The sequence below is a fragment of the Larus michahellis genome, chromosome 1 (assembly GCF_964199755.1).
Source record: "Larus michahellis chromosome 1, bLarMic1.1, whole genome shotgun sequence".
NCBI lineage: Eukaryota > Metazoa > Chordata > Aves > Charadriiformes > Laridae > Larus > Larus michahellis.
This window is the reverse complement of record NC_133896.1, coordinates 97,019,152-97,043,887: the sequence shown is the minus strand read 5'-3', so window position 1 is coordinate 97,043,887 and position 24,736 is coordinate 97,019,152. Positions and strand designations below refer to the sequence as shown.

The following is a 24,736-nucleotide window of genomic DNA, read 5'->3' as shown; positions in this document are numbered from 1 at the left end:
ACCTACTACAACATCAGATGCCATGCTTCACAAAGCAGAGATGAGGAAAGTCTTAGGGAGAATTGTTGGCATTACCTCACCTGTGGTGTTTTTAAAGCATTAGATTTGGGGGAGGGAGGGAGGTTTTTGGGAAGAAATAGGGTGGCTAAAATGAAAGGAGTTTGGATTGCATATCTTTACAAATAGGTTATTAGCATATGAGAGAAATACAAAGGCTTGTTCAAAAGCCTGAAATACGATTACCTCTAAAAGAGAGCTTTTCCTGCTGCACGCTAAGCAGACTGTTGAATTTGTGTTCTTCATACTGGGCCCATGTGCTGACACCTTCCAAACTCTGAAAGGAGTTGAACACTCCTTCATCTTGTGTGCGCCTTTAGCTAAGGCTGTCTGTAACCCCTTCCTACCAGTAAGATTTAAGAGCTTAACTGCCCAAGAAAGATGACCGACTCCCTCGCTCTTCACGAACTAAAAATACAGATTTAGATATCAGAGAAAACAGAAAATACCCGAATGCACTTCCATGCCTCAGCATCCTCAGCACTGGCAGTGAATGATCCTTGGGCTTAGATCCACATTAGGCAAAAAGTTTCCCTTTGCTAAACACAGTGCCTCTTCCAACTGAGGGACTCTCAGTCCTCTACTACCAGCTTCCCGCTCCCTTAGCTGGTGTCAGTTATTAAAACAAACAAACAAATGAAAAAAATCCTCCCTCCGCTAAGCATCCCTCCCCTCTCCTCTCTCAACTTTCCTTGTGTCTCCCTTCATGCCTCCCACGGTTTGTTGTTTTTAAGCCCCTACACTAATACCTGCTCTCTTTGTTCTTTTTTCTGTTTGCTTAAAACTCCAGTGCCCAAAAGTGAATTTGGAGAAAACTGGCTTTCTCTAGTTGCCCCATTGTTCTTCTCAAGCAAGATCTATTTCAGATGTTTCTATTTCAAATATTTAATGACAGACCTATTCATACAAAGATATGCCAACACCACTCCCCTGTCTCTTTGGCATGATGCAGAGCACAGAAGAAGATTGTCACAAGATACAGGATTTAGTTAGTCAATAAAATCAAGTTCTAACTTATAAACAGTACGTAGCAGATTCCATACATTGCCACACTTTCCAAAAGCAAAAACCCAATAAAAAGCAGTTTCAAGAGAGACCCCATGGGACAGATACATCCAGTTAGCACGACCACAGTGGACCCTGTCTTCCTTTCCAACAGGACGTGAAGAGAAGCCAAAGACTGTATTGAGCCTTGGAGAGTTAATTTCCTTTTGGGGTCTTGTCTTCACTGCAATGGTGTTTGAAAGTACAATGCTAATGTTGCCCCCAGCATGACTCCCTCCCACAACTGAAGCCTCTTGCTCAAACTAAGTGCTATTTTAACTCGACTCTTTGGCCTAAAAAAAGATTATAAGTGTCAGCCCATGTGTTGTAGTTACTAGTGTCAGTAACACAGTGGGAACTCAGCGGTTCTCTGGTTATGGGTTTAAAGCGTTGATCTAAGACCCTGTCTTGCAACTGAGATCTAGACTAAAAACACACAACCCTTATATCCCGTTACCTACATCAAGCTCTTGCAGATAGCAGGTGACAGTCTGACATTAACAACCTACTTCTCTGCTCAGTCACTGCAGTACATTGCTGACAAATAAATACTCCAAATTTGCAGAAGAAATCACATGTGTTCAAATCAGTTTAGGACAGAGAACCCTTACCAACGTCAGCCTGTAACACCGTTCCAATAAAACTGGTTCAACGCATGTATAACTAGGCTGGTTTTAAGCATTTTTACTCCCTACCTCTGCCTACCCAGGCTATCACTGGGAACGAGGGAGGCTTTTTGCAAGTACCTTAGGGTCACTGTCTTGTGTGGCAAATCCAACTGCTCGTATCTTGACTGTTACCTACATAAACCCTCTCTTCACTCTAATAAGCTGGCATGAGATGAGCAAATCTGAGTACAGGCAACTAGTGCAAACCACCACAAAAGTGGCCATATTGTCATCTGAATATCTCATGCTCTAGTTTATTTACAGTCTCCAGGGCTGTAATCCCAGCTGGTAGTTTTAATTAGTAGTGAATGTACTTTCACAACAAATTGGACCTTCTCCTTCTTGGGCATCAGAGATCCTTTCCGCAGATGACTGTGGAATATGAAGAAACAAATTTGGGGGAGGTCAGGCAGGCAGTTGTCTCATATCATGTATCTGAAAAACTACCATCACTCTCTAGCTCACAAGAGGACTTGGCAGCAACTCAGACTATTTTGACTATCCAGAGGACTCTTCCCCCAGTGCCAGAGTAGTAAGATACAGGCATCATGGAAGCTTGTAACAAAGCATAAACTAATGCTATTTAAAAGTCAATACAAAATTGTGGACTACAAGGCCAGCTGCAGGGGCTGTATTTTGCTTGTGGGGTTTAAGCCAAAGCATGGGATAATGTGTCAAGCATCATCAGAGTACGTACGTATCTACTCTTTTGCTGTTATCGTACAAGGGTAGCTTTGCCTATTCTGTAGCCATTAGTAAATGCCTTACTATAAAACTGCAAGTGTAGCAGGGTTTTAACAGCCTTTTTCCTCTAGCTGCTCTGGGATTTTCCTTTCTTGGCTGTAACCAGTTGCAACCAGTTGTGAATAAGTCGTTATCCCTCTGTGCAACTCGCAGCAACTAAAAGAAACCAGTGTCATTATGCAAGTTTCAAAAAAAAAAAAAAAAGTTTTGTTTTATGGTTAATTATCCATGGTCTATTTACAAAATAAATCAACCCATTGTGCACCACCAGGATTTGTGGCCTCATTTGAACTTTGCTTTTCATTAATCGTTTTAAAAATAAAAGCTAACTAGATTTTTTTTTTTCCCTTTTTGGTTTATTACTTGCATCTGGGTATAAACTGTAAAAATGGTGAGAGAACCAAGTATGGATTATTCACCCTCAGTTTCATGACTTACATGATCTCAGTCTTGTCTTTCTCCACGTGCCTAAACAGATGCACAGTCCAAAAATTCCAACATTCTGTAAGAAATGCAATCATAAGAACACTGAAGTATTTTTTAAACTCAAACTTTGACTTATTCCAAATAATAAATTGTAAAAAGCTTCCCTTAAGAAACAAAAAGGTGGGCAAACATTTACAAACATATTTTAGCTACTATAAGAGGCCAGTAAAATTAGTCATGTAGATACCAAAGTAATACACAAACGTTTGTGAGCTCTGAGTGCAAGGCTATTTTGTTTAAACGAAACCTACTTGCAGGCAGGCTAGAGAAGGCAGAAAATGGATATCTGGTTTCTTTATAGTGCTTACAATTTATACAAGAAACCAGAAATATTTTTTTCTGAAAATGTTTTAATTATATAAGATGTTTAGATCTTGTACACATGTGATGACAGTGAACTACTGAATTTCTGAAAACTAGCCAATGGAGAGGCAGGCGAAGGACATTTTTAGCTGCTCTGTTAAAAAACGAACTGTATTAACACTTATTCCACTCCGATAGGGAATAAAATACATATTTTTATAAAACTGAAATTCTCCTCAGCTTCAACTAAGAAAGCTTGAACAATGCATCTGTTTCCATTATGGACTATTCAAGGAAAACTAAAAAATAAGAAAGGCTGATACACAGCCACAGTAAGAGCACATATAACACCAGGATACCAAAATGCCGCCTCCCCTCCACTCTTTTCTTTTTTCCCATTTATCAGTCACCCTTAAGTGTTATTTTGCCTTTGCTATGAGAAACAGAAAGTCACGGTGCTCCACGTAATCACTAGTGAAATGCTATGGAAAAAGCTGTGCTGTCAGTAGGTCAAAAAATGTGGTTCAGCTGCACTCAAGACTACAACTTTTTACTTAAAGCTCCTGAGCTGGATGCGAGTGTAAAGAAGACGACTGCACACAGCCAACAGGTATCTTTCAGAAACTGAGATGAGGAGTTGAAGCTAAGACATTAGATCATTAATACTACATGTTATTACTAATAGGAGCTCAGGAAAGTAATTTTTGCTTGCCTGGTGGTGCAAAATAGAATCGTAGAGCTTCGAAAAGTTAAAGAAACCCACTGCCTCCTCTTCCACTTTGCAGATGGCTGAGCTGCTTTAACTTTCATTTCCAAAAGTAAATTAGCTCCTACTTAAACGAAAGTAAAAATCTAAAGCTGCCTCCACCTGACTGCAAAGCAGAGCAGCCGGGCTGGGAAAGGAATGGATAGGCCTTCAAAGAAAATAAAAGCCTTTTTCAGTGACTCCTGATACGAACGCCTGCCCTTGCAGCAGTGAGCTGTGGCCCTCCAGCCGCTTTCCATTATAAATGCTAAATTGGGAAATGTTTAACATTCTTTGTTTAATCTTTGCAGTATAAAGAAAAAAACAGCTGATTCTCAGAAACACGACAGCCCGAACAACCATTATGGATCTGCCCCTCCCTTCCTCACAGCAGAACAGACCCTTTCCAGCCTCAGCAGCGACTGACACTTTTTAATCAGAAATGTATATTTACATGGATCCCAGAAGATGAGATCGAAACTTTGTCGTTTGTTTTTGTTTTTTTTTTTTTTAAAGTCATGTAAGGGGCCTAAGGCAACCAAGATATTTAATAAAAACTGTAAGCAGAAAAATAGTTTAAGAAATACACGTAGTGAAAACTATGGACAAAGATGGTTTCAGCTGTTTTCTGCACTGTTCTCTGTTAATATCTTTCCTCAGTCTTTCCATGAAGAGCATTATTATTTGTTTTGATTTAAAACATTATCAACGGAGTGCGTTTTTCTCTTGTTCACAGCACAGTCAAAGCAGTGAGTCCCTCTATTCTGCTGCAACCAGACACAAATAAATCAGCAAAAACTCAGGAGCGAACAATCCTCTTTGCTGCTTACACAGGCAAGCTCTCCTACTATCTTGTCTCTGCAAGAACTTCCCTAAAGGGGTGAGTTTCATCATGCGTCCTAAAAGCCAAACAAGTCAGAGGTTTCTTCAGTCAAAATTATGAAATAATACCCCAAATCGAGTCTCCGCAGAAACTGAACTGTTTACAGTTAGTTTTCTTACAAGATTTTACCCTGAAGCATGCTTTCCGGATTACCAAGTCTAATTCCCCTCTCTCTTTTTCAAGAGGTAGAAAGGTCACATCCTAAAGAGTTGTTTTTAAGCCTCCGCATCAATAAGGTGAAGAGAGCTCATCCATCCTTCCCACGCTGGCCTTCAGTAGTCGGCAGCGAGGATACCAGACATCCCAGAAAGAAGCCCACCAGCGAATGAGGATGTGCTCCTTCCCCAAGTGGGCATGGCAGACTGCGTGGTGCACCCTCTCGCGGGGCTCACACTGGTGTAGGCACTCCGTCCAAACAGAGCCCGCTTCATTTAGCGGCGACAGGAAAATATTAGCCCCTGGGTAGAAGAAAGAGCATGGAATATCCAGGTGTCGACACTGCTCTAAGCACTGCGCTCATCCCGACAACTCCTCTACACCGCTGGACTTCAGCAATCCTTCCCCTCCAGGTGTCATGGCCCACCTGCATACATCGGATTTAACAGCGAAGACTAAAACATACGGATTCTCGGATGGGAGAAGTGAACTCTCTGCTTCGTTTGCTGTGAACATGGAAGATAGTAATTTTGAAAAGGAGGGGCGCGGGAGCATTCAGTGCGGCTGGGCCTGATACTTCTGTTACAACTACTCTAAATATATTGCTTCTCGCTTCATTTCTTACAGACTTCTCTAAGTCAAAACGACCTGTGAAACTTCTGCAGGCACTAGCAATGAATTACTGATAGTGAAGGTCACAAAATTGTCATAAACTTCAACCACAGTGTCAGAGTTGCAAAACCCACTGTTCTGAGGAAGAGAGGGAGGGAGGAAACCTTGCCGAATAATTACTAGATAAAAAAAGACTACTGTAGCTAATTCAGCACAATGCTGGATACAGCAAAGTCGTATTAGCTAGCTATTTTTCCAATATACCCAACCCCAAGCACGTGTCAGGGAAGAAAAATAATAAAATTTAACAATAAAAATTAATGTAGAGCTCTCTTAATTTTTGCTGTTGTTTTAAACCTTTAGGGTTCATATTTAACCTTTTCTTTAAAATAACAAACATGAATTTAAGAAAACTACAGCACAGATCTTCATAGTGGCAGGGCTCAAACAGCTTATGTTTAAAAATAAAATACCAGTGTCTTTTTAAGTTGTGAAATGAAGTCTTATTCATCGAAGCTGAATATTAACATCTCATTTCAGAAACTGTTCAGACCCATCACTTTTGCCTATTTTGCCTATGAATTTAGGAAGACAGAAGTTTCACAGGTTGCATGTCTAGCATCTGGTCAAGTCAAATCACCCTCTCGTCCATAAATTAAAATTAGGTTTCCATTCTGCAGAAAAAAACAAAATTCCACCATTCTGGTCGCTGTTCAGCTGCATATATATAACCAGACTTTTAGCAGCATGCATTTCCAAGGTTTTTCTTCTCATTTAATTTGTAAATACTCAGAAAATAATTAAATGTGTTTGACCACTAGGAACGTTAGTGCTTTGTTACAGCCCCACATAAGTGTACAAAGCAAAGCTGGCGACTGAAGACTTGGGAAATTAGAGATAACCTAGTGACATGCAAAGAAAATCCTCAGTAACCGAAAAGCACGCAAATGTCTTTAACAGGGAAATTTCCCTGTCTGCTGTTAAAAGTCATCAGGTTTTGTACACCTATTCCAACCAAATCTTCCATTGTAATTAGCGCAGACAAAAAACTTACAGACTAGAAGTCTCAGAAGACAGGCAGAAAGTAATTTTCAATCAAGGACATATGACCACTCTTTTGATTAAGTTAAACACTGGAATCATTATTTATCATGTTCTCTGTAAAGCTACACAGTCTACATCTTCCAAGCATTTTATAAAGGCTTGAGAGCTATCAGGGACACCAGGATAAGGGATTTTAAGGAGGTTACTCTCCTCCACTGCGTGCAACCATGTCATAAACTGCTATCGATACGTCAGTTCAGCCCCATCTTACAACTACACAGGCTTTCAGGCCCTATAATTCCTATAGGACAGTCTTCCAGAATTTAATCCTCTGATGACTAGGGTCATCTTCTGTTTTCCAGCTAAAATTTAGATATGGTAGGTGCCCACAATTTAGTCTTTGTGGCAACAGCAGCCTGAAGTTTAAATGATTTTTTAACCTCTCCAAATTATTTCAACACCTTCTCCTTTTGCATTTAAATCCACTTTATAAACATTAATAGAATAGCTTTAGAATATTTCTGTAGGGCACAATAAACCAAGTATCTACTACTATAATCCCTAAGAGATTCTGTACGGAGACAGAAATGGAGGCAGAAGTTGTTTTCGTTGCCCAGAGCCAAAGCAAGGGCTGGTTTCAGAGTCAGGCAGGGAATCCAGGTGTTCCAATATGTTTTTGAATGTATATCTATGTACTACCCAGCAATTTGGTGAAATATACTTATAAAGCTTATAATATACTTATAGAGCTTAAAATATCCCACTTCCTGTTTTCACAAAACCCTGTTTCATTTAAAGCTTGTCTCAGAGATCACTGTCGAAAGATGTCAGCTTTAACTATTTTTTCTGTTATGCCTGAAGTGGGCATAATTCACACTCATTTTATGACTCCTTTCTAATGCCAGAAAAACACTTTAAAATAACAGAGAATCGAGGCCTATAACTTTATAATTGACCTAATAGACTCCTGACACAATATCAACAGAATTAGCAGCATTACACTAGGGAAGAATCTGTCCAAGAATGTGCACGCAGACAAGAATGATTTGTAAAGGGCAAAAGAAAACAAACCCCGACACAATGCTCGCAACCACAAACAGGTCAGATCCTCAGAGGATACAACTAGGAATAAACTGGTTGCAGTAAGTACAGGAAAAATTTCTTCCTGTGATCAAAAAGTATGAACTTTTTCTAGTATGGACCCTTTTCTTCCCTTTTCTGCACCCCCAAATCCCTCATTTTTTATTCTTTTAGCAGGGTTATACATTTTTCTCTTGCATTTGGCAGAAATAAATTAAAATATCCCGAACCAATCCTAATCAAAAGAATCTCTCGATCTCTCTGGACGTCAATCGCTTAAATGAAATAAAAATGAATAAATAAAGTTCAGCACAACCTAAAATTTCACTATGCCTCTGCACTAGCTGCTGGTTATATGGAGACTGACCTGATACTCGCATTAAGGTCAGGAGAGGAAAAGGAAAAAAGCTTTCATTGTATACATCCAAAGTTTGGGACGGGGGGGAGAACGAGAGAGGAGGAGAGAGACAGAAACACTGTGCAGAAGCCACGGATGTTCCAGAGCGCACTGTGACAGGAAAATACTCAATAAGAATTCCTCCAGCCAAAACCAGATCTTAAATAGATCCATTGTCTTCCAGCCTGAAGCCCTTAAAAAGGCTCGAAATTAAAGTCTGTGCTGTGGGCACCCGGTTGTTCTGTCCTTTCATCAGGATTTGCAGGTTTTAATACAATCTGTCGTGAGGAAAAACAGTAGAGCTGTACAGTCCAGAGAGGTAACAAAAGCGAAAGGCAGGCGAGAGTTACATAACTGGCTTTTTACATAAATATTACATTGAGCGATATTTTGCTTTTCTGAAAGGAAAAAAAGATTTAAAAAAAAAAGCACCCAACACACGCACAAAACCACGCCAGAGAATTCAATCCAGCCTCCCTTACTCCTCATCCCTCTTTCGCTTTGTAACATGTATTGAGTAGTTAAAGTGAGGCTCTTCTTTTCCTTTTTCCATTAAGACTAAACAAATAACCAATTCAGCCTTAAACACTTCGTAATAGTTTTTCTCATATTACCTGAAAAGTGCACCACATCATGGAAGCTGGAAAAAACTCTTATTTTAAAGCACAAGCAAGTCTGCCTTGCTTATCTGCAGCACGGGGCAATTAGAAATGACCATGGATGTTAAACTAACTCCCCTCTGTACGGTCTGAGAAAAGGGAAAATAACTGCAAGTCTCCCCATCTGTTATTTCCTTTTTTTTTTCTTTTTTCTTCTTCTTTTTTTTTTTTTTTTGGCTGTAGAGAAGCAGAATTATGCAAGAGCTTTTGAATGTAAAGCCTGTGTGTGCTTTTTCCCTTTTTGTCTCTGTGTACACGGTATGTGATATTGCGTAACTGAGTACCGAGTGGGCGGTTAGCATTTACTATTGATTTACACTACTCCATATAATGAATTCAGAGCTCTAAGAGAGACACAGAGGAAGAAATGCAGAGCGGTGAGGTGCGGATTTAAGGCATGCGTGAGGAGGGGCGCCACGGAAAGAGGGGAGCAAAGCATTTAGAAACAGAATTATGCCCTTCTGAACCAAACATGCCTTTCCCAACCTTTTCATTTTTGTGCCCTTTGCTAGAAGAGCGGTTGCTCAACAAAAGCCACTAATCCCTCTGTCCAAAAGCAAGGCTTCCCTGCCACACCCACTACCCAAATTCTATTAGAAGCTACAGAAAAATACGTATTAATGCCACAGTGGCACTTGTTGTGCTAGATGTAAAGATGCATAGGAAGCTCATATTCAGCCATGAGGGCCATAAAGGTTACTAAGAGAAATCTTTCTTTAGAAATGCTATACATCAACTTTTGACTTATGCTTCAGGACCTACAGGCTTGTAGGAGTACTGAAATCATAAGCACTACGCACAGCATGCAATACGAAGCCCTGCATTTCTTGAGATGGTAGGATGACATGGGAATGTGGGAATTAGAGATTGGAAACAAGGAATACGTGACCTATTCTGCTCACTCATTAGGCCTGCCAAAATATCCCCGTTGCTCCCTCTTGCACAGAAGCACGCACCTGGATTCCGCAATTCAGATAGACAGGCCCCTAGCTCTGTAATGGGAATTATATTGAGTCAATAAGGTGAAATTCTCTCATTCCCACAGGTGAATGCCCACCACATTGCTGAATCATGGCATCATTTTCGTTGGAAAAGACCTTTAAGATCATGAAGTCCAATCATTAACCCGGCACTGACAAGTTACTACTAAACCAGTCCTTTGCCTCCAAAGTAAGACATAGGTTTCCAAATTCTGCCTGCTCCCCACTTGACACTAGGTCCTACAAAGCAGGGAAACACCACCAAGCTGGCCCAACACTGGCCTGATCAGCGTCCATTTATTTATTCATATTGGGCTGGGGATTTTGCTAATAACGTCAATGTGATTCTGAAGTGTGCTAACATACTTTCTAAAGCACACCGAATGACTGAAGACTAAAAGGAGCTTTATTACAAGGCACAGCGGTCACCTAGCCTAGTATCAGAAATGAAAATAAGTATGGTGATAACAAAAAAAAAAGTAATAATCAACTATCAATGCTCTTAAAGCTTCCTTTGCATTATCTTTACTGGAAGACATGCATTCCCCATGTTGTTTTCTTCAAATTCTGTGTAACGGGCAACATGCTTTTTCTTTATAAGTCTGGCATTGAGCATTTTTACAGGTCCTAAATTAGCAACGCAAACAAACAAAAAATCCCATGTTATGAGAAAGGTAAACCCTTTTTAGGGAGATTCCACAGATATGCAATGTTTCTGACAATTCTGTTGAGTTTTTTCTTTACCCCAGATCCACATCTAGTAACTCTAGCTATGATACTACCAGACAGCCTGCAGCCAGGATCTCTGTCACAATGTCAGAAAAAGAAAACAGTAATTCACTGTCTTGCTTGTTATTATTCATTTTGTTTGCAAAATACCTCGAATTGCATTGAAATTACCCCAGAAAAGCTTTAAACAAAAACTTATGTGCAGCCTAACTAGTCTGATTGGTCTTAAAATGAAACTGATCCTTAAAGGAAAAGATTAAGGTGTTCTTAAAGAAGGATCTAGACGTGCAATCTGGATTAAACACTCCTTAATACACATTGGGCCCACTCAAAACATGCTCAGTCGTGTCTTTTTTTTGTTGCCCAGGAGAACACTGGGGGAAAGAAATGAGACACAGAAGACACAAACTCTACATCACTGTCACGTGGTCACTAGAAACGATGCTTCACAATCAAACTTTGAGTGACACTGTGCAAAGTGAATGTGTGGACTGGACCACAGGACCAGCTTATCAAACAACGAAAACCCGCACTTTTCTGAATAGGAGCGCAGAGGAACGTATTGTTCAGGACATACACTTTTCCGTCATACACTTAAACTTAGCCTGGGTGTTTAGTATGTCCTCATCTTATGCAACGAGGGATGTTCTGTATTATGTTACAAACAATTTGCTTATTTTTAATGTGGATGTTATATAAAAGAGATAAAGAGAGAAAATAAAGAAATACCACCTAAGGGAAACCAAGTTTGGCTATCAGTAAGAGCAGTTCCATTGCTGCTATGCTCGCTTTATCATCGTCCAGAGTACACATATGTTTAAGCACTTGTTTGCATGTTAAATTACAAGCAACTGGCTGTGGATTGTACATAGTATGTTCAGACAGAGATCTGAATACCCTAAAAATATGGGGAGTTAAGTTCTGATATTTTTTTGTACTTGAGGGGCTATCAAGTGAAGCTGACAAAAGTCTCCATTATAACCAACTTGCCTTCAATCACTCAAAAATTTTGGAAGCTTAACAATGTAAATTTTCTATTCTTAATGTTTACCTAATCTGAGATTTCATGAAAACTCAAATAAACAAAAGCTCATCTGTTTTGCACATAGGGAATGTGAGAAAAAGAACATCCAGAGATTTAAGAGAAAGGGAAAAAAAGATCTTAAACTATCTATAGCAAAAAGTATTAACAATTGAAAATATGAATGGACTCACAGCTTATAAAGTCAATACTGGCTAGATTCATGTTTCAAGAAAAAGTTTTCTACTATGATGAAAATACTGAAGTTTTTAAAAGTCCACACAGATACGAAATCCTACCAAATATTTTACAGAGAGCATCTTGGATACATACTTAGGTCAGAAAATCTTACACAAACCTTTGCGTGTGCTAACAAACTGCCCTTTTTGTACATGAGTGTAATGTTACAGCATTTAACTTCTCTGATATACATTCTCCCTACAAGATAACATACCTGCAAAGCAGCATTATTTTTCACTATGCTAGACAATTGGTTTGGATTTTTTTTTTGATTAGTGAAACACATTAATAGTAGATGCCATTTGCACCTATCAAAGATTCTATAGCTCTGCGTTTGCAGAAAAACAATGTGACTTCTTAGTAAAGACTGTATCATAAGGGAGAGACTAAGGTTATAAACAAGTTATTACTCTAGGATTTCATGATTTTGCATGTAAGCTTAATGTTTCTCAATACAGCTTCTGTCTTTTTAATGACTGTAGAAGGAGATACGCACAGTGCTAGGTTGCCATGGGCTTTCAATGGCAAAATGAATAATAAAAAATTATTAAAATTATAGAGACAGAAAAATAAATACATTAGAGATGCTTACCAACTCTTCTTGCAGTTAAAGAATCAATAAACCTTTTGCAGACCTCCTGCAACATGATTTTTCTTGCAGTGAAAGTAACACACAAGTACACTTTTCTTGGCAACTTACTTTTATTTTCCTCCTACCAACTTCTCTTTCACATGAACCTTTTGGACTCCACCATTTTGGAATGACCGTGACTCAGCAGAAGTTACTAAAACTTCCCCACCTCTCAACCAAACTATTAAAACACATGTAATGGTGTTATTTCCTAATGGTTCTTACAGACTGACATATTTCCAAGACAGTTTTAGTCAAAGTGAATGGCAGTAAAATTGGCAAAGACTCAGAAAGCAAAGTCCAAGGAGACTAGCAAAGAACTTCAGAGTCAGAAAAAAAGGTCCCTGGATATTTTTGCCTTGTCTGCCAGAACCAAAAGTATTGAGGCTATGTCAGTGTTTCCATAATAAACCTCAGTTTTCAAGACTATAACTCAGCTGCAAACATCTGATCCAGACTGAAATCAACACATGCAAGGTTTTAGATCAAGAGTAAATTATTTTTTTTTAAAGAAAATGTATTTCCCCTACTGCAAATACAATCTAATGTTTTAAATTGATCTGGTAAGGATTTATTAATTTATCAGAATTAGGGAGAGAAAGGGGCAAGGAAGCAGAAAACAAGATTCACAAATCACAGGGAATGCTTTCTGGGATAGCATAAGTTCCCTTCCAGATGTTCCCTACGAGACTTCGAAAAGACCATATTTCTATAGTAACTGGGGGCTCAGTGTAATCCCTGTCCAACCAACCTCAATATTTGTTTTGGTCCCTAAAAGCAAAATCTTATTTTGAAGCTAGCATGGCTGTTATAACAGGCAGCAGACTCGGAAAAAACTAGGAGGGATTCGGAAGAATTTACTGGATAGGCTTGTTAATTTTTGAAGTACTGCAAATTTATCATATCCATTCACCTTATGCCTCTCAAGTATCACTCTTACGCTACACAGACATCCTACGGGAGTCTGAGTAACTCAGGGATACTCAGACAACAGGTAGCTCGCACATCTGAGGAGTCCCCGAACTGCAGACGGCAAGGTGCACCTGCCGCCAGGCATGTGAGAGCTGTGCCCGGAGCTGAGAGATCCTCCAGCCAGCGGTGAGAGCTGCTGCCACAGTCACCACGAGCAGCGGCACCTGAACAAAACCTGCAGGTCCCTCTTCCACCGGCTCGCGGACAAGCGAAATTGCCAACGACTCCTATACCAGTTAGAGATTCCCCCATAGCGTCTCACTGTTCATATACATATGACTTCAGATTCCTCTTTGTGTTTGATTACGCTATCTCAATAGATACTGTAAAAAACAAGCACCTTCACAGGGTACCTCACGTGACTTAAAGATCAAATTTTTAGAAAGCACTTAGGTGATTGGAAATTGGGGTCTAACCTGAATAATAGGTTAAAATATAACTGGAAGAGCTTATTTTCAGGTATCAAAATAAGAAAGCTGAGTAAAAAACAGCTTGCGCCAAACCATGTCATAAGTTCAGGAGCACAACCCAGATGTTCTGAGCTGCCTTTCTCTTTTTATCTGCAGAGGAAAATTAACTTAGACTAGATATTTTAAGAAAACTAGTGTTATATGAGCTGAATACCACAGCAAGGCTTCCACCAGTTGACATTTTGATTTTCTGTCTCTGGTTACGTTTTGTCATATCGAGTACTATTGGTATGAATATATACGTGCTGGGTTTTACCTTTTTTCTGCTTTGCTGTGAGTTCCTTGGAATACAGAAACTTGACAATACTCATCAGTTAATGGCATATTTTGAAAACGATTAAATACATTAAATATAAGTGAATTGTTTGTAACACAATACAGAACACCAGCAATAGCATTTTCTACTGTTATTTCTTCATTTTTCCTCAAGACTGTCAGAGCACTGGGTAAAAAGAGATATATACTCTTATCGAACACCTTGCTCCATGAGTAATTCCAATGAAATCACGAGACCTACTAACAAAACAAGGTATTATACAATTACCCAACTCTGTGAAATAATTATTACCTAATCTACTCACAAACAGGGAAATAAGTACCTAGACTTTAAACAATTTGTTCAAGATCTCACTCTAAGCAAGTGGTCAAGCTGGAAGGAGAATGCCAAACTCTCAGCTGCTAGCTTCTTCCTGTAAACACCTCAATACTACCTGTATTACACAAAGAAAAATAAAACACGGTATTGACAATTTTCTGGCATTTTCCAGCAATCTTGTTTTATATGAACACCCTCATCAAAATGTTACAGAATAAGAAAAATTGACTTTTCAGAACCCCTGAACAGCTGCGATGTTTTCTTTATCTCTAGTAAGATTAAGACCTTTTTGACTTTAACTACCTGTATTATAGCTATGGATTAGTCAAAGCTATACTGCTACAACAGAGAGAAAGCTGACTGTTCTAACAGGCATCGGAGATTTGCAAACAGAGGGCTAAGATACACATATAGACACACACTCACAACACTATTTCTGAAAGTTAATGTGTCATGACCTAAAAGTTTTCCCCAATACCCTGCCACCCAAGTTCATTCGGAGGGACTGTAGGACCTGAAACAAAGAAGATTTGTTGTATAACAGAAGCAGAAAGTGACAAACACAGTGCGTGAATGTTACTGTAAAATAAAAACTAGAGGTTGTACTTCCTCAGACTGTGGGTTGGGATTTTTATTTTATTTACTTATTTTAAGGTAAAATTACAAACGTTATGCCCTGTTTCCATCCTCTGACTTCAACCCCAGAAGAAACTACACAGTGACTTGCATTAAGCAAATGATTAGAGATAGTAAAGCTTCTGTCGTAATCGCTTCTCATATTGGAAAGAAGTTTTCTTACCTTTTTACTACATTTGCTGAGAGCCAACAGTGTCATCCCCTCAGACATTTTGGTGTCAGCTACTCTGTTATTATACAGAATGCAAGTAATAATGAAACTGTGCTGATCTGCTTGCTTTCACTCTATATAGCGTCTATATTTATAGGCTTATGCTTCTATTTGAATCTATATTTATCTGCTTTATCTGCCTACAGTGCATCTGTTTCTCATACACACAGACATATATACATACGCACGCGTGCATGCACACAAATATACAGACATATATAAACACACATACGGACATACCCAAGAATATGCATACTTACAGTAGGCTTCTGTTCAACACTAGGATTTGTATAAATATAAACATATGCGGTATATACAATATAAATGAAGACACACGCACAAAGAAAATCACAAACAATTACATGAATATGCCTTGCTGGGTTTAGGAAGGTTTATTATTCATGGGGCTGCCTAGTCAAGAGGACTGTATACAATTAGTTTCCTTTACATTACGCTTCTGCTGTAGCTTTGCAAGCAGTAGCCAATTTTGCTGTTATTTTGCCTGGAGTTTTTTCTGCATAAGCTTACTTGGCACTGTTGTGAAATCACTGCTGTCCTGTCTGCAGACTGATTCCCTATTGGTACCACTAGCAGTTTCCCTCAGGCTAGTCATTAAAAAGGCCAGAGTTAAGCCACCCTGTGCCAGCTCAGGAGACCATCCCCTAGAGGGAAGGAACAAGGTGCGACTCCAGATCCAGGTCAATCTGGCTATGTTAAGACCAAACATCCCCTAGGCCCTAAGATAATATCCCCCCCTAAAAACATAATTTTCCCAAAATTACCAGAGGATGAACAGGGGTATTCACCTTCACATGAGGAGAAACCAGCATGCCACACTTCCCCGTATCACCAGAGTTGCAGGTATTCTGTCACTGAACCATATCACAGAATCATAGAATGGTTAGAGTTGGAAGGGACCTTAAAGATCATCTAGTTCCAACCCCCCTGCCATGGGCACGGGCACCAACCTGGATTTGAACACTTCCAGGGATGGGGCATCCACAGCTTCTCTGGGCAACGTGTTCCAGTGTCCCACCACACTCACAATAAAGAATTTCTTCCTAATATCTAATCTAAATCTACCCCTTTCGGTTTAAAACCTTTACCTCTCATCCTTTTAGTACACTCCCTGATAAAGAGTCCCTCTCCATCTTTCCTTTAGGCCTCCTGTAAGTACTGGAAGCCTGCTATAAAGTCTCCCCAGAGCCTTCTTTCATCACTTAAGACCAGAGCTAGGTCTTGCCTCAATCTTTCTTCTTGCTAGCTAGACTTCTGCCAAAGGAGATGACGGAACTGAAGTCTGTGACGCTAAGGTCTCTATGGTGCCGTAACATGACAAAGCTTGCATTAGGCCAGTTATGTAAACAGATTACAGCCTGTCTCCACTGGACGATCTTAATTCAGTACTTGATTCGTCCACATCCTACCACCTCAAAGGAGTGTTGGAGGAGGAAGTTCCACAAGATAAGAGCAATGCTAAGCAACAAAGTCACTGGGGATTTCTTTCTGTGTCCCTTCATTGCAGAAACTATATTTTGGCTTCCCAGTTGCTCATAAGGCAGTGAAAATGAACTGATGATTCAATACATGACCTCTGGACTCTTTGAAAAGGAGCAGGAATCCCTAAGCCAAAAACTAGTGGATATATAGCCTAAAGAAAAAAGATACCGAGAACCCATTAGGTATCAAGGACAGCTGAAAAAGACAGCCTTACCCGTAATCTTTTTGAAATCCTGCAAAACTTCAAACATGGCCAAACAACTATCTTAGCATTTTACGTGACTAAAAAACTATACTCAAGTCTAAAAAAAGTCTCCTCTGAAATCCAAGTAATAATTATATTAACTAGTAACTTGAGAGACAAACAAATTATTAGGGTATATTTTTAAACCCTGAAGAAGTTCTAAAATATCCTGTAACTCAAAATCAAGAGAAAAAACCAAACCTTAAGACGACTTTTTATGTCAAGATCATGTTGGATAACTAAACCAGAAATACTACTTCCTAAACCAAAGACTTCTGGATAATTCTTTCATTCACTTGATCATACTGAGGAACTGCTCCTGTAGTAATTTTATGCTTATCCGGTATTAGCTGGTCCATTTGAAAGGGTTTTCAGAAAATCTACAGACAAGAAGGTATTTAAATATAATATGAATATACTTTCCACATAGACAGATTTTCTACATATCTTAATTTCATTTCTTTTTGGTCTTAATATTCCCATTTCTCAATCGTTATACTGAACTACAGCTACTAAACAAAGCTCTGTTCATGCTTTCCTCACTGTTAAAGTTACCCCTTACCTCCTGATGGCTGACACAACCATTTTAGAATTTAAGAAAATATAATTCCATCCTCTTAACTTACTAATGATTTTTTTAACTGCTCAGCACAACTTACATAGTAACAGGGGATAGACTCTACTAGAAAAGTTTTGCCATAGAGAAATAAAATACAAATTTGAAGGAGGAAGAGAGAGGTTTTGGTTAACTTCTGCATTATCTGAGCACCATCAATCTGGTAGGGTCTATTATGAAAATACTACCCTTCTGCTAAAAATAAGAGTTTTGTAATAACTGTAATGACTCTACATTTATGTTATCTTTAGCAGTGACCATTTAGCAACCAGTCCATCCTTTTTTTTCTCAGCAGGGTATTTTATAGTTTTAGTGTGTTTAAGAGCACTTCTAAATTGAAAAACATTATTTAATTATTCAGGTGGCAACAGATGGATTACAGAATATAGTTTCTCTTTGAGGGTGCCCTACAATGTACCTTTATACATATAAGAAACTATTTAAGCATTTCTTTGATGCACAAATGTACAAACTCCTACCTCATTTGTTCGGCATTCTTTGAAATTCCGTAGGTAGAACATAAAAGGAATCTGTTTAACGCAAACTCTCTCCTTTCTTGTGACAAAGAAAGTGAATATTACCGGAGTTCAGGAGATGCATCCTTTCCTCTGTATACAATGAACTGAAAAAATACAGGCTGGGACAAACGGCTAATACATCTTATATTGCTTGAAGGAGAACAGCTATGTTAATACACAAATACGTCTCAATTCCTGGCATATTGTCTGCCAATATATCTTAATATCTGACATACACCTATCCCTCCTTAGGAATCCTTCTATTAGATTTGCTAACTGATATCTATGATCTTAAACATACTATATTATTTATTGGAGAAGACTTAATGGTATGTTAAAATTTAAATCAGATAAAGTAACCCTGAACTTCTAAATAAATTAAAATATAAAAACTTAAGCCCTATCCTTGCCTCAACAAAAGACCCATGTCATTTTATGCTGATGCAAGTGTATGGGTTTATAACTCAACCTTATATTTGTATAACTATATCCATGCATGAAGTTGATCCAGTACAATTACTTCAGTAAAAACATCAATCCTTTGAAATAGGACAATTATAGGAGTATAAAATCTATGCACATACTAGGCCTTAGTAGATGTCTGAGACCTCCTAAGACAAAATGGTAGAGACCAGCTGTCCATTCCAATGGTCTCAGTTCCTTATTAATCTCAATAAAGCCGAAACTGCCCCAAATGTATCAGACTTAAAGCAAGTAAACCCTGTGGGCCGTGCACTAACGTGCAGAATCAGAATTTCAGAGACCAACACCGAGCATTTACAGATTAAAAGAAAATATTTGTACAATTTATCAACAGACAAACAGCAATGAGAAATTATAAAAGGGAATTATTTCGTTGGGTTTAGTGGGACAAATTCAAAGAATGACATGGGCACTGTAAACTAATCAAGTCTGTTTAGCAGGTCTTCTTAGAACAGGCTGAAATCTCATAAGGAACAAAGGATCAATGCGGCTTCCTAACAAGAAAAAACTTAAGCTGTAGATATAGAACGTGGCACCATCATCATCTCTCTACACAGTAGAAGCTCTCGTATGGTCAACAACACTTCAAATTTGGCAACAGGGCAGGCAGTATGCTTTCTGAAATATGCCACTCCACCACTATCTCAACTATTTTACCCATACCTGTAACAGAAGACTAAAAACGTGACAGAAAAGTCAGTAACAGAAACAATAGAACTGTACTAAAATTTGAATGCTGCAGGAATGCCTAGTTTAGCACAATGCATAGCTTTTCTTTCTCTTTTCTTTTTTAAAGCACCCCCAAGTAGTATAGATGACTTAAGAACAAAATACACTCTTGAAACTGAGATATCAACAGATGAATTTTAAATCATTATAAAGGATCTTTCCAAATGGCAATGCTCCAGGGCTTTAGCACTGAGTTTGATATATCTTTTCAGAAGCTCCTAGTTCTTTATAACCCTTAAATACTCTGTGATTCTCTGAACACAGAAAACCACCTTATTCCTCCTTGGAAGCCAGCAGAAACACGTTCTTTAGGAAAAGGGGGGGGAGGGAGGGGCAGTGGAGGGGGAAAGAAAAGAAAAAAAGTATGTAACTCTTTTAACTCTTTAGATCACCTTGACCAAAATAGTTAATTACCTCAACAAATAAAATGCTGGCCAAAACACAAGGAATTGACACCTTAGTTCTATCACTATTAACTTAAATTGATCATCCATCTTTCCTGGAGAACTGTTGCAAATCACTTGTCTCCTTACACAAGGAAAGAAAAGTATCCTCCTTCCTGCAGTAAGCACTAAAAAGCTACTGAGTAAGATTTTTGTGGATAATTATCTCAGGAAGTTATTTTGAAAGCTCAGGGGGAACTTAAGCAATGTGTATAAATAACTGATGTGGGGCAGTAAAGAAGACAGAGCCAGGCTGTTCTCCATGTCACCCCATGAAAGGACAGGAAAGAATGGGCACATATGGAAATACAGGAAATTCTACTTGAACAGAGAACAAATTTTGATGGTGAGGGTACTCAAACACTGGAATGGTTGCTTAAGAGACAGTGGAGTCTCCATCCTTGGAGATACCAAAAAACTAACTTGACGTAGCGCTGAACGACTGGCTCTAGGTGACGCTGCTTTAAGCTGGACGATTAGACTAGACAATCTCCACTGATGCCTTCTGACCTCAACGGCTCTGTGCAATTTTCTTTTCAGATATGAATTTAGGAGCTACACCAAAAACGTATTAAAATATCTTCCTGTACATGGCTTTATTTGCCTTGGTCCTGCTCAGAAATATAACGCTTGACTCCATATAAGATTAACAGAAAAGATGGTAGAAGTATCAGTATGCTTTCATAGCGCCTTGAGGAGCAGCAAAAGACACATCTTTTGTCTTTTGTTTTGATTTTTGTCACATCTGTTTTTGATTTTGTCACATTGTTTATGATAGCTGCTGAAGACTGATACTCAAGTCACCATAATCTATACATTATCAGATCTCCCTATCTCTGCATGACAATTTGCTTTAGAAATCAAATCTTCATTCTGCATCTCAACAAAGCCTAAAGACTCTCTCATCCATCTGATGTAAATATGCCTGAGAACGAAGTAATGATCTTCTGTATGCATTCAACCAGATATATTTTTCTAGGCTAACAGACACTTTTGAAATTCCAACATGTGAATGAACAGATCTGACCCAAGTGATTTACACCATTAATACTAATCTGCAAGCTCTTACCTACCCTAAACTCAATTTCCAAAAAGTATGATTATTTACCAGCCAAGATAAGAGAGTGATATAATTCCTAGAAGACTTAAAAGTCTTTCTATTATTTCTCTTTATTTGGTACAAATAAGAACTAGGAAGTGTCACAGCAATTGCAGCACAGAAAGAGATGAAGCAATAATCATTCCATCGAGGTTTCAAAGCCAGAAAGATACAGACAGATACTAACCACCCCAACTAGGAAACCTAAATTGGATGTGTATAAAGCTACCTATATCCTTAAGAATTAAAACCAGTCAAGTATGCCAAAACAACGAAGAAAAATATAGCAAAAGCCAGTTTCCTCTCTCACTGATGACCTCTGGTCTCCTTAGAAATATGGGGAAAAGCACTAAATGATGAGTATAATAACAGAGTCAGAATCCTTTGGCTTTCCTACCAATCTAAAAGATGCTAATTTTAAAAGACACTGTTCTCAGGCATATCCATCTTTGCAAGCTTTTACTAGAGCAGAGTGCTACTGAATTTTCAGCTGCTCAGAATTAAAATTAATTTACCTTCTTGGGATTTCTGTAAGTATCTACAAATGAGAATCTTTCCAGATGTGATTGCTAAAAGATGCGATATAGTCTACAACAATCGACTAGAAGAAATGCCTGGACAGCAGTGTAATTTAAAAAGAGTTTTCATCATTACTGTCCGATTCTTTTTTAAGAAGAATTCGCATTTGGACTGTCCATCTTTTACTCTCAACTCAGAACCTTTAAATTCTTTACATAAACAGGATGTCATACTTTTATGAGGGCTACTTTTGAAGGTTTAAAGGTTCAATAAATGCTTCTTAGCTGTTACAAAGGATTGACTGGAGCAAGCCAATTGATGTTTATAATAACCTATAGATATATCTGTGATGTGCTTACAAAATGTGTAACGCATATTATCCATCTCGAAAATGTTCTTAGAATATTGATAAATCATATATAAACTTTTATGAATTGTTTAAAAAGTGTGCTATCAATGTAAGTGTAGCTGGATAAACAATGCAAGAAAGAACTTGCAAGGAGGATATTTACAGGACCTGTAAACACACGTAATACTTCATTGTGCGAAGACTTGAGTAATAGTCTTCTGTTTTCACAAGGATTAATCCTTCTCGTCCCTCAGCTGGTGATTCAAATTTTATCTCCCCCTCCTGCATAGTACCTGGAGATACCTCAAACATCCAGAAAAACTGAGCAAATTGCACCCATAGTGACATACAGACCATCAGCTCCCACAGCATCAGTAGAGAGCCGTATGGCATCACATTTTCAAAACCATGTAGGAAATTTTACCCTAAGGAACACCAGGGAGTATATATGTAGGAGGAATTTGTGTATCTCCTTAAGGAACTTAACCAATGAATGGATCACTACTATGAACGCACACAAGTTTTACCGATGGAACAATTACAATATTGAAAGTATTTTTCCCTTTACCCTTGTGTAGTCATAAATTACGCATTCTGCTGTTAAATCAGTAAAAATCCTTTCATTTCAGTCAAATGACCTCACATTTCATTGAAAGCAGAATCTCATCGTGAATGTCACGTCAGTGAGAACATAACAAAATGGAAATCTCTCATGAGAAGGCACTGCAGAATTTCACGGCACATTAATGGATCTTTTCTGACTGCGGTTAAGGCTTTCACTTCATTGAGAAACGCTAAATAGCACAGACAACTACCAGTCCTTACTGTCTTTTTTTCAAAAGAAGTTTCCTGGTGACAGCAAACGCCTATCCAAGAAGTTACATACTGTCAGGAAGTTCATTGGAGGGAAACACACAAGATTACCTATTGAAAAATATAAAGACTGAGTCTTATACCTCTAACTATGCAATTTTACCAACATTGACACTAGAGTGTAACTCTATTCCTGGTTCACATTTCTGCAGAAATCGTAGTTCGGCTTTAATAGTAGTATCACATGTTGACTCTTTTCAGTAGAAAGTATCAAGACTATCATGCTCCAACAAGAAGTCTATGTCTGTAGATCTATGACAAGAACAGGATTGTCTATTTTTTGGCAGCCAAGTGAACTATACTATCTGAAGTTCAAGCACAACTTCCTATCTACCACCACTGCCTGAACCAGTGTGCTGCAGTTTCACAGGTCTTCCCAGAAGCCCAACTACAAAGCACAATTCTGCAGTGTGATGGTTATGCACAAGAAAATACAGATAACACATCTGGTTTGGGAAACATTGTCAGGTGAATACATTGCCCCACGTCAGCTACAACCATGTCAGAGTGGCGCACCAGAAACACATTATGGTTGCGATGGGAGAGTAACTGAATACAGAAACATATCACATTGAGTACAGGAAAAATCTAAGGGCATTGTAGAAAAGCTGGAGAGAGTGATTATATAGGCTCAGGGGGATACCAGCAATTACGAAAAGGACGTTGCCAGCCACAACTGAAAAGCAAAGAACAAAGCCAACAATATGGTATTAATCACATGCCCTGTCCGCCTGTGATGCCAAACTATTCAAAGCACAGAATGTTCTTTATTCACCTCACTTTCTATTGCTTAAATGAACACAGCATTTATGAAAATGAGAGATTAAAAACATTGATATTAACCAACCTTGAGGCCAAATCCTACTTATCTTATTGATGCAAGTAGTTCCACTGATTTTAATAGATGTGATTACTATTGACTTCAACAGAGCTATTCGCAGAGTTAGGAGAGCAGGATGTGGCTCTTTGCATAACCAAGCTTCCCTTACCACCATGAATGGTCCCAACTCATCATTTCTGACGCAACCCTCCCTGCTTTGCTGGTAATGGATTCCTTGAGCAGAAACAACCGCACGCACCGAACTCTGTGATGCTTTTGAGGTGAGCACAGAAATAACTTGATTGAAATGACTGATTTTATTTTTACTCCCCTCTTCAGAAGCAACAAACAGAACCTTCTGACACGTGGAACTTCATAGCTTTGTTTTGTTGTTCATTCCTCCAATTCCTTTTGAATGAAATATCTGAGTGGGGCTGGTATTAAAATTCTGCAAGGACTGCCCACCCTCTGATGATTATTGTGTATTTGAAAAGGACAGTACAAACAAAACTGATTTACAGTAAGTCTCTTGGGTACAGGAATAGAATGTTTCCAGCAACATGTTTCTAGCAATGGATAGACCTTCTGAAGATTAGACATCCCATTCTCCCTATTTTCAGATTTAAATGCAGAGTCTTATTTATGACCACACGTATTTTCTTCTGCAGTATCTCTTAGGACCATGCCAGAATGGAGGAGATTCGAGGGACCAAAAGACAGAATGCAGCAAACAACATGAGAGAGAAAAAAGAAGGGAATCATCCTGAGTTTTGAGGGTTTCAGAGCGATGCTAAGGATGCTACCTTTTAGGGGCTCAATCCTTGTTCTTCAGTCATACTGCTTCAATGCCTCAGAGATAGGGGCCATTAAACATGTAAGATGGCATGACACACGTGCAAAGCAGAGGAAGGCAGAAGTCTAGAACTCTTTTTTCAATGACTTAAAACTGAAGAGGCAGCAAACCAGTGCTTTATGGCAGTTAAATGCATTGGAATATACTATAAGCCAAGAACCTCTGTCTTAAATCCCAGCCTTACACAATACACTTGCTACAGCATATTCTGAATGGCTATTTACGGTGGGACGCAGTTCTCATCTTTTTCTTATTTCATTACAAAATTTAAGTCATCTCCATCAATCTCAAATTCCTTTGTGGGCAGCTGAGATAAGAACCAGTCTG

The 24,736-nt window shown here is 38.7% G+C and overlaps 1 protein-coding gene across 22 annotated transcripts in view; it reads right to left on the bottom strand.

The window, feature by feature from the left end:
* The window catches only part of ZBTB20 (zinc finger and BTB domain containing 20), a 487,918-nt gene that overhangs the window by 231,837 nt on the left and 231,345 nt on the right, over positions 1-24,736 (bottom strand). For 4 of the 22 annotated variants that reach the window (XM_074594530.1, XM_074594573.1, XM_074594437.1 and 1 more), the window contains one exon: positions 2,952-3,015. The exons of 17 other annotated variants lie outside the window; for them this stretch is intronic. The gene's annotated coding sequence lies outside the window, so the exon portion shown is untranslated. Of the gene's footprint in view, positions 1-2,951; positions 3,016-8,833; positions 8,970-24,736 lie in introns of those variants that run through there. One more of the 22 variants, XM_074594564.1, reaches the window with a different exon arrangement.